General features: G+C 47.0%; 2 long non-coding RNA genes across 5 annotated transcripts in view; one reads left to right on the top strand and one right to left on the bottom strand.

Annotated features, from left to right (window-relative positions):
- The window catches only part of LOC308576121, a 112790-nt gene that overhangs the window by 5673 nt on the left and 91936 nt on the right, over positions 1 to 15181 (top strand). The window lies entirely within an intron of this gene.
- The window catches only part of LOC308576074, a 31487-nt gene that overhangs the window by 7557 nt on the left and 8749 nt on the right, over positions 1 to 15181 (bottom strand). The window contains exons 3-4 of one of the 4 annotated variants that reach the window (XR_014003056.1): positions 5055 to 5165; positions 3581 to 3691 (exon numbers count right to left, since the gene is read on the bottom strand). The exons of 1 other annotated variant lie outside the window; for it this stretch is intronic. This is a non-coding gene — a long non-coding RNA (uncharacterized lncRNA). Of the gene's footprint in view, positions 1 to 3580; positions 3692 to 4950; positions 5166 to 15181 lie in introns of those variants that run through there. 2 more of the 4 variants (XR_014003055.1, XR_014003057.1) reach the window with 2 other exon arrangements.

Below are 15181 nucleotides of genomic sequence, written 5' to 3'. Positions count from 1 at the left end.
ATTGGTTGGAAAAATGTGTGCGGTAGGACAAATCCACACGAAAATGCTGATGAATTTAGCGAGCCAAAAATTTTTTAAAAAAATCCAAAACCAATGTGAGAATGTAGAGAGCTGAGTTTAAGATTGGCAAAATGAGAAACTGAGGAAAAGCCGAGTGGGATCTGTCATTAGATTAGCTGAGATTCCTGCATTGCAGGGGGGCTGGACTAGATGACCCCCAGGGTCCCTTCCAGCTCTGCAGTTCTATGATTCTACCAAGGCAGGGCACTTCCATCAACAAAACTGGCTTTTTCTTGCCTCTTCTGCTCGCTTGACATTTTGGGAGAAATAGTCTTGTCAGAGCATCCTGGCAACAGATAGATGCACACAAACGCTAACCCTCCAGCACGGAAGTGTCCTCATTAGGCGGAACGGTTCTCTCCGCTGAGACCTGAATTACTGATGAGGCAGTTGCTGGATTTTGGAGAGTTGCAGATGTGGATTCCTCCCTCTGTGATCTCCCCGTGGGCTCCCCAGCTCCTCAGCGCCCTTCGCCTTGGGTGGCAGGCATCGTCTTTAATCTCCAGCCTGTTATGGGAACAGACTTGTTGACATCCGTCCCCCTCACAACTGGAAAGGAGAGACTAATTAGAGCTCATGAGGAGATATGACACCACATTACGAGGATTTTGCTGAGGGGGGAAGAAAGGGAGAGAGAGAGAGATGGGAGGAATAGAAAAAGCAGCGTATGAACCGTCCTGGGTGTGGTTATTCATCTCTCCAACGTGACAAGCCATTTATCTCTCTCTTTCTGCTTAGGAACAAGAATCCCTGAGAGGAAATTTTGTAAGAGCACCGAGGGAGCACATTAAGGGGAGGATAGCACAAAGCTCATCCATCTGTCAAAGCGAGGGGGTTTGTCAGACGGTGACGCTTGCGACTGAAGGGAATCAAAGTGGCGCTGAATTGGAAAACGGCACACAGGTGGCATTCAGTTGGATTTCCCAGGTTTAAATTTAAAATTGTTGAGGTAGAAAGAGAAACGCTTGGGGACCAGCCCCTGACTGGGAGTGTTCAGTCCCAGGCCTCAGATATTCATAATATGGAAGGAAATTATGACCTGGCATTTTTCTTCTTTGTGGTTAAACCAGAGAAGCTGTGGGTGACTGGGGGTGGGATCTGTGCCCATTCACAAAATTATTTAGTGATTCCTTTATCTACTATATTTATTTGTCACTTTTCACACAGAGAAGAGTGTCTCAAGGTGTCTTCCAGCATAAAAGGCATTGTTGTTGTTTAGTCGTGTCTGACTCTTCGTGACCCCCTGGACCAGAGCACGCCAGGCACTCCTGTCTTCCACTGCCTCCCGCAGTTTGGTCAAACTCATGTTGGTAGCTTCGACCAACCATCTCGTCCTCTGTCATCCCCTTCTCCTTGTGCCCTCCATCTTTCCCAACATCAGGGTCTTTTCCAGGGAGTCTTCTCTTCTCATGAGGTGGCCAAAGTATTGGAGCCTCAGCTTCAAGATCTGTCCTTCCAGTGAGCACTCAGGGCTGATTTCCTTCAGAATGGATCGGTTTGATCTTCTTGCAGTCCATGGGACTCTCAAGAGTCTCCTCCAGCACCATAAATCAAAAGCATCAATTCTTTGGCCTTCTTTATGGTCCAACTCTCACTTCCATACATCATTACTGGGAAAACCACAGCTTTAACTATACGGGCCTTTGTCACCAAGGTGATGTCTCCGCTTTTTAAGATGCTGTCTAGGTTTGTCATTGCTTTTCTCCCAAGAAGCAGGTGTCTTTAAAAGGCATTAAAACACTTTAAAACAACAACAACAACCAATATAAGACACAATACCTGGACATGCTCATCCCAGATAAATAATCCAATTCTTCCCACCCCACTAAGCGATGGCCAGGAGGCCTGAGGAAACAGAAATGTTTTAACCTGGCACTTAAAGCAAACAATGAAGGCATCAGGTGCACTTCCCTGGAGAGAGCATTCCACAGACAGGGAGTCACCACTGGGAAGGCCTGTTTGTATCTTGACACCACCTGCATGGGAGTTGTTGACCCAAAAATCTGGAGGGCACGAGGTTGGCAAAGACTGCTCTACATCATTATTTCTGCAGCTGCTGCTCTTGCGATGAGCTGTCTATTTTACCACAAAGAAGGTCCATTGTGTGAAGTCCCCTGCTGGGTGTGACAATATACTGACTATTAATAGTCTTATTCTTAAGAATGTTCAAACTTCTCACACTGAATCTGTGTACTTAGCTATGCCTCAAAACAGAATCATGCCCGGCTTGTGGACTTCCCAGAGTCATTTCAAGAGTCACTGTGAGAAGAGGATGCTGGACTAAGTGGGCCTTTGGCCTGATCCAGAAGGACTCTTCTTAAGTTCTTAAATTCTAAAATCTGCCTAGATGAACAATAATGCTGAATTCCCCACTCTTTATTATCACAGTTTTGCCCCTGTGCCATAAGCAAGCCACCATAATCTTTGACTCAGACACACACACCTGTCTCAATTGAGGGATAAATCCCAGCTGGTGTCAAGAGCGGAGAGCTTGTCAGACTCAAACCTGTCAACTGTCCTGATTTAATCGAGACACCCCAGATTTTAGCCCTGCGGCTGTCGCCCTTGACCGTGGCAGCCACATTAGGTACCTCCAAATTCCACAGGCACCTGAGTGAGAAGAGAGGAGTGTGCAGCCGTGCAAAAGGTGCGCGGCTGTGACATGTGCCCCATCCTGGCTGGGAGGCAGGTGGCTATGCGGGGGCCCATAGTCCCTGAGTGGCAGCACTGGCATTGGCTAGACAGCTGCTACCTCTGTCCAGTGTTGGAGCAGAAGGCAGCGGACTCCAGCTCTGGCTCCTGCCACACCTCCTCTCTGTCTCCCGACTGGCTACGTTCCTCACAGGCAGCCGGCTTTAAAGAGTGTGCACTCTCAGCCTCCAGTAAACCTGTCCTGCTGGGGCGAGATCCTGGCCTTTTAGTGGGTGTCAGGAGTTCAGCCTACACCCGAGTAGGACCCTGGGAAAGACACATGCCCGACTGGCATGTTCTCTCCCTTCTGGTCGATCATTCAGGAGCTTCATAAGCTTTCTTCAGCCCAAACATCACAGCGACCGATGCCAACCAACACTGGCACACTTTGCGCATCTTGCGTGACAGACCTCAGCAACTCAGCATTTTGGCTAATCTACTTTATTTACATATAAACACACACGGAACACTGCAACATGGCTCCCTCTCTTTCAAGCATCAGACAGCAAAGAGAAAAAGAACAAAGGACAACAGTCCCACTTCACAGAACACAGCAACACAAATATCCTGTCTCCGTCACTTCCCACTCTGTGGAGTCAAAACATATACCATCATGTGATAGACAAAAATCCCATGACTGCAATCATGGAGCAGGAATTCTAACAGTGACTCTCAGGAACCCTTCCAACTCTGCTGTTCTATGAGTCTATGATTCTCTTAGCAAAGGATATGCATCACGTGACTCAGCCCGGAAAGACTAGCATCCCAATTTCCCTTTGTGGCACGCTGAGGGGTACGTGCACTTTTTGTCATTGTCAGAAACAGATGTCAAGAAGTTCTGGTTCAAGTCAGGAGCTAATAATGCCTGAGCCTGAACTTAATTCCATGGTGATTCTATCGACTGCCGTGTCATTAACTCCTTCCGTGATCAATGCCATCGCTGCAGGGAGGTATTGGATAAAGAGGGAGAAGTGTCAGATCTTCCTGTGCCACGTTAGGAATCCTGTGGATTGTTACTGGGCTGGATTTTAAAAGAGGCATTCACACAGGCGAGCAGAATGATCAAGGGAGAGCTACCATATGAGCAAGGGTTACAGCATCTGAGGCTTTTGAGTTTAGGAAAAAAGACTAGAAAGGGAGGAGATGCTAAGGGTGTACAACGTTACGCACAATGGAGAGAAAGCGAATAGTTTCTACCTCTCATGTTAGGACTCTGGACTAGATATGGAAGATGAATGTCAGGAGTTTCAGGACAGATCATAAGAAGTACTCCACGCAGCACGCAGTTAAAACTGTGGAATTTCTTCCCGTAAGAACTAGTAAGATGGCTGCCAACTTAGACAGCTTAAAACAGGGATTGGGAAAATTCATGGAGGAGAAGGCTATTAATGGCTGGCTACTAGCCATGATGCCCATGACCTGGTTTTACTGTTGCAGGCCATACTACAAGGGAGTTGATCACTGTTGTGCTCATGTCCTGCCTCCTGTGGGCTTGCCATAGCACTCCACTTGGCCACAGTGAAAACAGGATGCTGGAGAAGATGGGCATTTGGTCTGATCCAGCTGCAGATCCCTTCCTATGTTCTTATCACTGTCCAAACTTCTTGTTTGGCTTGCACTCTCTCTCTCTCTCTCTCTCTCTCTCTCTCTCTCTCTCTCTCTTTCTTTCATGCCTTTGCTCTGAACACACACATAAATGCACTCCATTTAAAAGCTCACAAATACTTGATCAGATCAAAACGATCATGTTCTTGCCCAATCAGTGCATCGAACATGTTAAAGCTTAAATAAAAAGCCAAGACAGGGATGACGACATACCCACAGTGTTTTATGAGGAAAGGGAGAAGAAAGTTTGTGGTGGTAGAATTTTAATGTTCTCCTTCACTATTCACACTGCCGTTTAATAAAAGCAAAGAAGAGCAATTCCACCCATGGATAAATTTCTGGACACACTGTTTTTTTTGGTCCCCTTTTCTTTCTTTTTTCTATTATTCACTGATTGGGAAAATTTGCAAGAAGAGTTCTATAAAGGATATTTTTGGTAACCCACATTCAGGAGTTCATTGCCATTAGATCAAGCTAATTGCCTGCCTTGTATTCCATTTGGCAACTTGTTAAACTAATTGAACAATAGAAGAATATAATGAACTATTATAATGAAGTTTATAATTAGCTGCCTGGAAAGGAACCCAGCATGAAAATATTTAAGATGCAAAAATATTACAGCATATTTAAGAGAGGGGGGAATGGGAAGGGGGGGACACAGATAATTGTTTCAACTTGAATTGGAACCAGATCCTTACTTGGGCTCATCAAGGAGATCAGTAATGGTGAGCATATCTCTACATCCCTGATCAGGGATTCATTTTGGGTATTGATAGAGCAGGAGGCGGCTGGTCAGCTGAGTTGAATTCCTGGTAAGGATGAAAGGAGAGAGGGGCATTATGGGGAAAGTTATGTGTGTATATTTATGCAATTTTAAAAAGTTCAAGTGTGTAAGAAGAGTACTGCTGGATCAGACCAAAGGCTTGTCTAATCCAGAATTCTGTACTCACAGTGACCTACCCCAGAGCTGGCCTTAGGGGTGGGTGAGCAGGGCAGTCACTTGGGGCAAAGAGCTAAGGGGGCACCAAGCTAAGCTCAGCGACTCTGTTTTTTTAATGTACTGTCTGCAGTGAGCAAGCGTAGCAAAAGTCAAGTGTCTGCAACCATTCATTCACATTCAAACACACACACACACACACACACACACACACACACTGCCTCAAGGTTCTACAGGTTATTTGGCTATTAACTGCAAAGATAACCCTCCTTCTTAAAGTATTTTCTTTTTTGATTCCCACTTCGATGTCATTTGCGCTGGGTAAACTGTGGAACACAGCTTTACTTTGAGGAAACATTGCCAAACACTTAGCACTTCAAATACTATTGTTGCTGTTGTTGGCATCTGTCTGTCTCAAGAGACAATACAGTGTGACTCTGAAGGTAAAGTCACACCACTGGAGAATTACAGCGCTTGCTGCGGCTGCAGAAACTGGTAACTCATAACTGCTGTGTTTTACGTTGTTTCTGCTGTGTTAAAATGGTAAAGTTAAGCCTAGTTAAGCCCAGTCGCAGATGACTCTGGGTGGCAGCAACTGTTAAGAGCTTTTTAAAAAGTGGGCTAGACAGACTCACACACAGCACCAGGGCTGAATTCTGAGGCTGCCAACAAAGGAACAATCTCCACTCTGCCCACCAAATGGACAGATGGATCAGTAGGTGTGTGAGCTCTTTTTTTACGCGCTTCTTTACGGCATGACATTTTGGCAGCCAGGCGGGGTCGTGGGGTTGGCAAGTTTCTCCTGCTTTGCATCTTTCTTTCAAGTCGCCACCTGGCTCCCTCTCTCTCTGTCTGTCTCAAGGGGGAGCCAGTCCCTGATACACTCAAACGGAAGAGGCTCTGGCAAGCCAGACGGTCCCAGGTACTGCAGCTGAGACACTGAGGCAGGTGAGCATGCAATTACTAGGAGGGGGGGAGAGAAAAGGACCAACTTTAGCTAAGGAGAAATGAAGAAAAAAACCCAACCCTGTACCATTCAAACCTTTCGCAACAGCATTTATCCTCCTGAGCCAACCAATCATTTTTAGTCGATCTAAGCAGCAAGCCAGAAATTCTGACTGCTCTAGAATGTCACAAGAGAATAACTATGCGAAGTAAAGGTAAAGGAACCCCAATCGTTAGGTCCAGTCGCGGACAACTCTGGGGTTGCGGTGCTCATCTCACTTTATTGGCTGAGGGAGCCGGCATACAACTTCCGGTTCATGTGGCCAGCATGGGTTCTGGCGAACCCAAGCAGCACACGGAAACCCCGTTTACCTTCCTGCCAGAGTGGTACCTATTTATCTACTTGCACTTTGACGTGATTTCGAACTGCTAGGTTGGCAGGAGCAGGGACTGAGCAACGGAAGCTCACCCCGTCGCGGGAATTCGAACTACTGGCCTTCTGATCGGCAAGTCCTAGGCTCTGTGGTTTAACCCACAGCACCACCCGTGTCCCTAGCACCACATCTGGGATCAAAACGTAGGGTCCCGAATCAGAGACTATGATGCCTACTAAGCATTCATGAGTCTCAACACCTTCCTTACCAGAACTGTTAGCACAAGGGTGGCCAGCATGGTGCCTTCAAGGACTACAATTCCCATCATCCCTGGCCACTGGGCAGGCTGACTGAGACTAATGGAATTTGGAGTCCAGCAGTCGGGGGAGGGGGCACCAGATTGCCTATCCTTGTCTTTGTGCTTTAGGTATAATTCAAGGTGTACTTTTAAATCAGTTCTTTGATCCTAAGGGATGATAAACAGCGTTGCCACACTGATGGAACAGCTCACAAAATCTTGACAAACCAATCTATCAATCCCATGCCAAATATGATCTCCCCCTTTTTTTCTTTCTACCTTCAGGGGCTAGAAATGAGAGGCATAAATGTTTTGCTCCAAAAGCACGAATGCGTAATGGAATTTGGATTGCTACAAGAACAGGAGGGGAAAGCGGAGAGGGAAGAAAAAATGTCCAATAAAATAAAAATTAAACCTACTGCTCTGCCTCCCTAGTCAGATTTAAATGACACTTGGTTCTGGCATTACGTCTCTCTGCCCTACAAAGCAGAGAGAAGTAAATTGAAAACTGGGAGAAGAGATAGAAGCAGTGGCCTTTGAGGTGTTTAATTTACAGGGTCAAGCAGGTAACCTAATAGAATTGTCACATTGGATTCAGAAATGTTACCAAAACTCAGAATCCTTGCATTTCTATGCTGGAGTAATAAGGCATTACAGCAACCTTGCCCAACCTGGGGCCTACAAGATGTTTTAGACTGCAACTCCCATACAGTCATACCTCATGTTACGTCCACTTCATGTTACGTTCTTTCAGGTTACGTCCCGCCACGACCCAGAAGTACCGGAAAGGGTTACTTCCGGGTTTTGTCGCTCGCACATGCGCAGACGTGCGAAATGACGTCACGCACATGCACAGAAGTGGCGAATTGCAACCCGCGCGTGCTGAAGGTTGCGTTCTCTTCATGTTGAGAACGGGCCTCCGGAGCAGATCCCATTCGCAACCAGAGGTACCACTGTATTTTCCTGAGCTTTGACCCTGGTTGCCTGGGCTGATGGGAGTTGGAGTCTGACGAAATCTGGAAAGGTATCCCTTGGTTTGTCATCTATTTCAGGGCCAGGGAAGCCATTGCCCTTTGGATGTTGTTAGACTCCAGCTCCTATCAGCCCAAGGAACCCGGGTCAAAGGTCACACAAAAAATGTCTTGTCTCTTATTCCTTTCGATCTGGGCACTGCTAAACTACAATTCCCATCAGCTCTAAGAGGCTTTGGAGACCCCCTACTCCACTCACAGAGCTGCAGATTGATTTAAGCATCAATCCCTCTTCACTGGGACCTCTTAGAATTGTAGCCCTGTGAGGGGCATAGGGAGTCTCCTCTCAACTCTCAGCACCCTTTACAAACTATGGTTCCCATGATTCTTTGGGGGAAACCATAACTGTTTAAAGTGGTGCCATAGTGCTTTAAATGTATGGTGTGAACATGGCCAGAATACAATGTGGAACATAGAATACAAGAGGAATATAAAGTTAGGTGGCAAACGGAGGGAAGACGCCCCCTTTCATATGCTCTCCCCCATTTCACCACCGCTGTTCTGAAAGAAGCGCGAGTCCCCCAGCCATTGCGGAAGCCTCTGTCTTACGGGTTTATAAATAATGCCTTAACCCGTCTCCCTGGAAATTCAATCAGACCCACAAGCCTTGAAAGCTCCAGACTCACGACGAAAGCCTTTTAATATTTGGATGGCATGGGAATCGACTAGTCTCCCCTTAAATCTAATCACAGGTTACAACAGGCAGAGCTGAGAATACGGCAGCCATCAATACAGATTTTGAAACTGTATGTGGCAATCAATACATTTCATCATCTAGCAGACGGTGGAATTTGATTTGTCTTCTCCCCCTTCCCCTTTTTTTCCTTAACTCAGTTTTTAAATCAAACTGTCATCTTACAGTTGCTAAAGGGTAGAGACAGGGATGCCATTTTATTTATTTAGTTAGTTAGCTAGTTAGTTAGTTAGCTGGTTAGTTAGTGAATAAACCCAGCAAGTTGAGACACTTGTTGACTCGCTAAAATACCTGCCTAGGTATGCCAACAGAAATTGTTTTTGAATTAAATGGGCTAGCATCAGGCCTGTTTACCCAACTAAAAGAAATTCTAAGTTTAATAAAATACCTTTAGCCCCTAGCAAAGACTTAGGCCCCATCCATACTATACATTTAAAGCACTATGATACCACTTTAAACTGCCATGCCTTCCCTCAAAGAATCCTGGGAATTGGCGCTATGGATGCAGTTAGGAGACTCCCTATTCCCCTCACAAAGCTACAGTGCTCAGGGAACTCTGAGGGGAAAGTCTCTTTTAAGAAGATACCTGCTGTCTACTGTTTTGATAAATCATTAAGTTAAACAAGCTGCATCACCCTATCACTTGCTAACGTCCTTTTAACTAGAGATGTCAGGATTCGAACCTGAGGCCCTCAGCACACAAAGCCACTTGAGCTATGGCCCCTTCCCTTTTCTCTCGGAATGGAGGGTGCCATGTATAACAAAGCTGGGTCTTGTCACACCTTTCCTTATGCAAAAATATATTTATTTATTTATTTATCTCTCCATACTTGCTGTTTCCCCAGGAGCTGGAATGTATGAACAGGAACTATCAAAACAGTTTCCCTACTGAAGCTCAGTGGGAGAGTGCAAGATTTCCATGCAAAGGGTCCCGGGTTCAGTTTCCACGCATCTCCACGTGGGGTTGCTATTAGGTAAAGGTAAAGGGACCCCTGACCATTAGGTCCAGTCATGGCCAACTCTGGGGTTGCGGCGCTCATCTCACTTTGTTGGCCGAGGGAGCCGGCGTACAGCTTCCGGGTCATGTAGCCAGCATGACTAAGCCACTTCTGGTGAACCAGAGCAGCACACGGAAACGGCGTTTACCTTCCCGCCGGAGCAGTACCTATTTATCTACTTGCACTTTGATGTGCTTTCGAACTGCTAGGTTGGCAGGAGCCGGGACCGAGCAATGGGAGCTCACCCCGTCACGGGGATTCAAACCGCCGACCTTCTGATCAGCAAGTCCTAGCCTCTGTGGTTTAACCCACAGCGCCACTTATTTATTAAACTTCTATACTGCCCTTCATCCGAGGATCACAATATAAAAACACAAAAATACACGCCGTAGTAGCAAATGAAAACAACAACCCCACCAAACGCCACCAGCCTTGGGGTCCCTTCCAACTCTACGATTCTGTGAATTAATTAAATTTATCTATCACCCTCCATCCAAAGATCCCAGGATAGTTCACAACAGAAAAATACAAAATGAGAATGCAAAACACTTAATAATGTATTTATGTCTCCAGCCCTGGAGAGACCCTGCCAAACAGTGTAGACAATACTGATCTAGATAAAGACCTGACTTGGTAAAAAGCAGCTTCCTGTGTCCCTGTTTAATTGCCCTTTATTGAGAACCATGAGGACTAGAATCTTACTTTATTTTTTAGGCAACAGACCATGCCTCAGCAGGAGAGCCCCTGCTTTGCACACAAATGGTTTCAGGTTAAATCCTAGACGTGCCCAGCTAAGCCCCTGCTTAAAACCATGAGCGTTGCTACAGGTCAGTATCAGCGGCGTAGCGTGAGTTGTCAGCACCCGGGGCAACGCAAGTAATTTGCGCCCCCTAACCCGGGGCAAGGCAAGTAATTTGCGCCCCCCTAACTCCTAACCTGCGAGTTGCTGCTGGCGCTGCCGCCCAAACGACGCCACTTGCCCGGAGGAGGAGGGGGGCAGAGAGGCGAGGAAAATGCAACGGCCCAGCAGCTGCAGCAGCACCGGCGGAGGCGGGGCTGTGAGGAGGGGCTGCCTGGCGCGTCCTCCGCGGTGAGCGCTGAGAGCCGCTGCCTGCCGGGCGCCTTCAGCCCGGACGCGCGCACAGCTCGTCGGTTCCGCGAGACATGCGGCTCCGCTACAGCCTGCGCCCGAGGCTCTTCGGCGACTCCGGAGGCAGCGAGCGCGCCCCCCCAGATGTTGCGCCCGGTGCGGCCGGCACCCCAAGCACCCCCCACGCTACGCCACTGGTCAGTATAGCTAGGTGAGCCAGTGATCTGACTCAGTATAAGACAGCTTCCAATGGTCTGTGCCAACCCACCCATTTCTCCCTAGTGGAACTAAATAATGCCTTTCGTCAACACTTTGGAAGACGATATCCATCTAACACGTTAACGGTCTTTCTGAGCTGCCTTCCAACATTCTCTCCGCTAGATGATAATTCCCCCACGTCCCGGATGCATTTAAAGTTTGCTTGCAGGCCTCCTCCTCTTCCGTGTCCCTGCTACACCCCAGCAGAGCCGTGAAATCGTTCCATGATAGAGACAGAACCTTCAGAGCCAACGAAGCACAAAATAGATTTGGAGTTCTCAAACAGTCAGGTCACTTAAAGACTCTCTCTGTCTGTTTGTGCTGGTCAGATTAAACTGGCCCCAGAAGCTCACTTTGGGCTCACTGCAGCCTTCTAGTAATTCACAAAATGTCATATATCAAACTATATCTTGCAGTAAACGCAGAGCACAGGGATCTTGTGCCTGCCTGTTGCTTTATACATGGCCAGAAGGCAGAACTTCCTTACAAACAAGGTTGGAGTCAAACCCGCCGCCAGGCGAAAACATTCCTCTTTACCCAGGGCTTCGGCAATTAAATAATCTATGGCCCATTATTATGATTATTTTATTGTTATGCTGTGTGTTGTGTTTTTATTATTATGCTGCATAAATTACGTTCTTAATGTTGTATGCTGCCCTGGGATCTCTGGATAAACAGAGGTATATAAATTGAATAAACAAATGAAATAATAAAATAATAAATGTGTATCGCCCTAGGGCTAGTAGGAAGCAGGGGGAGGCACTCCATATTGGCAAAACCTATTTGGTGTTTCACAACTTTCTGACTAGTTGCAGGACCTTAGCCAGACCTAGCAGAGTACACACAGAATCCACGGAAGCAATTGGCAACTTGGCTGCAGACAGGATAGACGAAGCAGGAATCAGGAACTTGTAGTTAGGTGTTTATTATATACAGTGGACTATTTACCGGAACAAAACACGGATCTTATGCTAGCTCTCTCTGATACGACTCTCAACTCCCACACTGAACTACCAGTTAGTAGGCCATTAATTATCACTCCCTTGAGAGAGCTTGACCAGTCAGGGAGCTGTCTCCATGCCTCTGTTATCTCCAGGCAGACTTACTCCTTCAGATTGCCTTCTGGCTGTCTGCCAAACCTTAACTGACTCTGTGTGAGTAGCTGCACGTACACAGTTTCCCAACACTCCACACCTCAAGGCTCCAAGGCGAGTATTTTTAATTGAAAGATGTAGGCAAGCTTATTTATTGCCAGAAAAGTAAACTGTATTGGTCTGCTGCAACCAAAGGCTGGCAGCACATGCAAGAACCTGTGTGTATTGTTCTTCTAGAACTAAGCAGCGAGAAGGTGTCTCTGTCCTGTTGTTGCTCTGGCTCCCCCTACTGTTTGCCTCCCAGCCTTCCTCCCTACCAGTCACCAGGGCTACCTTTCACCCTCTTCCCTCTCCTGCCAGATAATTCCTTCTCTTCTTCCCGCCCCACTAAATTCTCACCACCTCCCACCATTCCGTTCTTCCTTCAGCTCCTCCTCTCACCTTGACCTTCAGCAACCACAAGCAATCTCCTCCTCTCTCCCCTCCAAACGCAACTCTCAATCATGGTTTTTTACAGCTCCACCACGCGATTAAAAATAAAGATAAAATGAAGCACTAATATGCTATGTGTACAATGAAAAGGTGGGGAATTCTGCCTTCTCTAAAGGCCAAACTTTAGAAATGCCTCCAACTGGCCGTTCTCTGTGAGTCGGAGAGGGAGACTTTGTCTGAGCATCAGGAGTAATGATGAGAAATTGCACAGACATCTGTTGCTTAACGACATTCGTATGTGGATAGGCAAAAAATATTCCATCAGAGGTTCACCACTGGGCTGGCTAACATAATTCCTAGAGGCTGCATTGCGTATCCAGCTTCTTCCATCTGCACACAGTGTGTGCCTAGTGAGTTGCTTCTACTGCTGTTGACGGTCTCATGATTGGAATCTAAACGAGGCCCCCAAGTCCCAGAAAGGCAGAAATCTGAAGGCTTCCAAATCTCAGTAGCCACTGTGTCGTGCCAGAGCACGACTCCAGCGCTGTGCAAATCTGCATACAATTTCGTTTCCTTTTTCTTTCTTTTTAGCTGCAATAAATCTAAGTTTCTATAGCTTCCTCGTTGTTCTATCTTAAAAAGGTAGAAGAGTGGAGCCCCCATCACACTGAAATCACTATTCAGAAGCCCCCACATCTTTGCAACAAAGGAAAGTAAACAGGCCGGCAAACAGGTAACTGTAAGGGGGCCCTTGCTGCTGTCAAAGGGTGCTTGGCCAACTTAGGTTAGGGGTGGGGAAACTGTGGCCCTCAATAAGTGTTTGGACTACAATTCCCATCAGCTCCAACCAGCATGGCCAATGGTTAGGGAGGATGGGAAGGGCAGGTCAATATCTGAATGGCCAGAGATTTCCCTTTTCTGACTTACAATCTTACTGCAACTAACAGGTCCCATCCCATTCACACAACACACTGTTATGATCAATGATATGTATATTCCATTATTCCATACGAGCGAGTTAGCTTTAGAATAGTGTGTGTGTGGGTGTGTGTGTGTGTGTGTGTGTGTGTGTGTGTGTGTGTGTGTGTGTTAAACAAGCTCTAATCCCTAATGCAGAGAACCTATACTTGGAAGTGCAGTGGTTAGGATAGCTATACCACAAACCTTCCATCTGCCTTATGCCAGTTTAAGTATCCCGGCTTCAAAAAATGCTGGGAATTGTAGTGTGGCAAGTGAGCTGGCAATCTAGTAAGACTACTATGGAACTACAGTTCCCAAGGTTGACTGGGAAAAGAAAATCACTATTAACTTTGTAGCATGGAGATAGTCATGGCGGGACCAGTGGAGGGTGGTGGCACCTAGATCTGGTGGGGTGCCTGGTTGCAGCCAAGGGGGTCGCGTGGGTAACCCTGCCCTCCCTGTGGAGGGAGGATGCCCCGAGGAGGGTCCTGCAAGCATCAAGGTGTCTGAGAATATGAACAGAAGAATGTTGGGCAGCAGAGAGAGGAACACGGTAGAAACTTGCTTGGAGCCAGATTGTCACACTTGCTTCTCTTCAGTCACTTATGTGGGAACTCGAGTTAGAGGAGAAGCAGTTGAGGAAATCTCAGCACCATCTTTCCTCTCACTGCTTTCCCCTTGAAAATTACCCCCTCCTTCCACAACTTTGCCACTGCATAACAGAGGTCCAAAATTCTTCCATACATATAATTCCAGCCTCAAATTTCAATCTTGTGCCACTTGTGTAAGCACAACCTGCTGTAGAGCCAGCGTGGTGTAGCGGTTAAGAGCGGTAGACTCGTAATCTGGTGAACTGGGTTCGCGTCTCTGCTCCTCCACATGCAGCTGCTGGGTGACCTTGGGCTAGTCACACTTCTCTGAAGTCTCTCAGCTCCACTCACCTCACAGAGTGTTTGTTGTGGGGGAGGAAGGGAAAGGAGATTGTTAGCCGCTTTGAGACTCCTTAAGGGGAGTGAAAGGCAGGATATCAAGTCCAGACTCCTCTTCTTCTTCTATATCGAAAGTAAGGCTACTTAGGGTGAGAACTAATGGTAATGGTTCTGTAGTAGTACAGTAGTATGCCTAAACAGTAGTATGCCTAAAAGCAAATTTTAGATCCCACGTCTAAAGGAAGACACCTGCTGGAGAGAGTTGTATATTAGCATTCCAAGGTTGTTGCTCCAATCATTTTGAACAAATTCACAGTTCTGGCCCCCATTGCAGTAGTCAGTGTTGGCTGGTGCCTACTGAGATGGTAGTGCAGTAGGCAGGGAGCCCAAACAGTAGATGCAAGAGCCAATGACAAGCAGAGCCCACTAATTCTTATTTTGTCCCCATCCTCCTTCCTGCAGAGCCCTACCAGTTACAACTTGAGACTAAGGAGGAGGAAGATGATAGGCAGTACCACCACCTGGAATGGTTGTAAGAAGGCAGGCAGGTAGGGACTAGCTGAGAGTAGACTAAGGTTGGTGGGGCAGTACCACCTTTGCCCTAATGCACCAGCCTCCAATGCCTCAGGGACCACCCAGAGACAGGCCTTGCAGGGGACCCCAAGAACATCACAACTGGGTGATAAGAGGATGTCTTATAACAAAATACCAGGGTCAAAAGTGACTTCAGCTATGACCCTAGACTCCATAGAGTTTTGGAAAACAGAGGTGAGGATGGAAATGGC

Source organism: Podarcis bocagei (genome assembly GCF_964188305.1).
Source record: "Podarcis bocagei genome assembly, chromosome: 16".
Classification (NCBI taxonomy): domain Eukaryota; kingdom Metazoa; phylum Chordata; class Lepidosauria; order Squamata; family Lacertidae; genus Podarcis; species Podarcis bocagei.
Note: the sequence above shows the minus strand (reverse complement) of the source record. Positions and strands in the feature narration are given on the sequence as shown.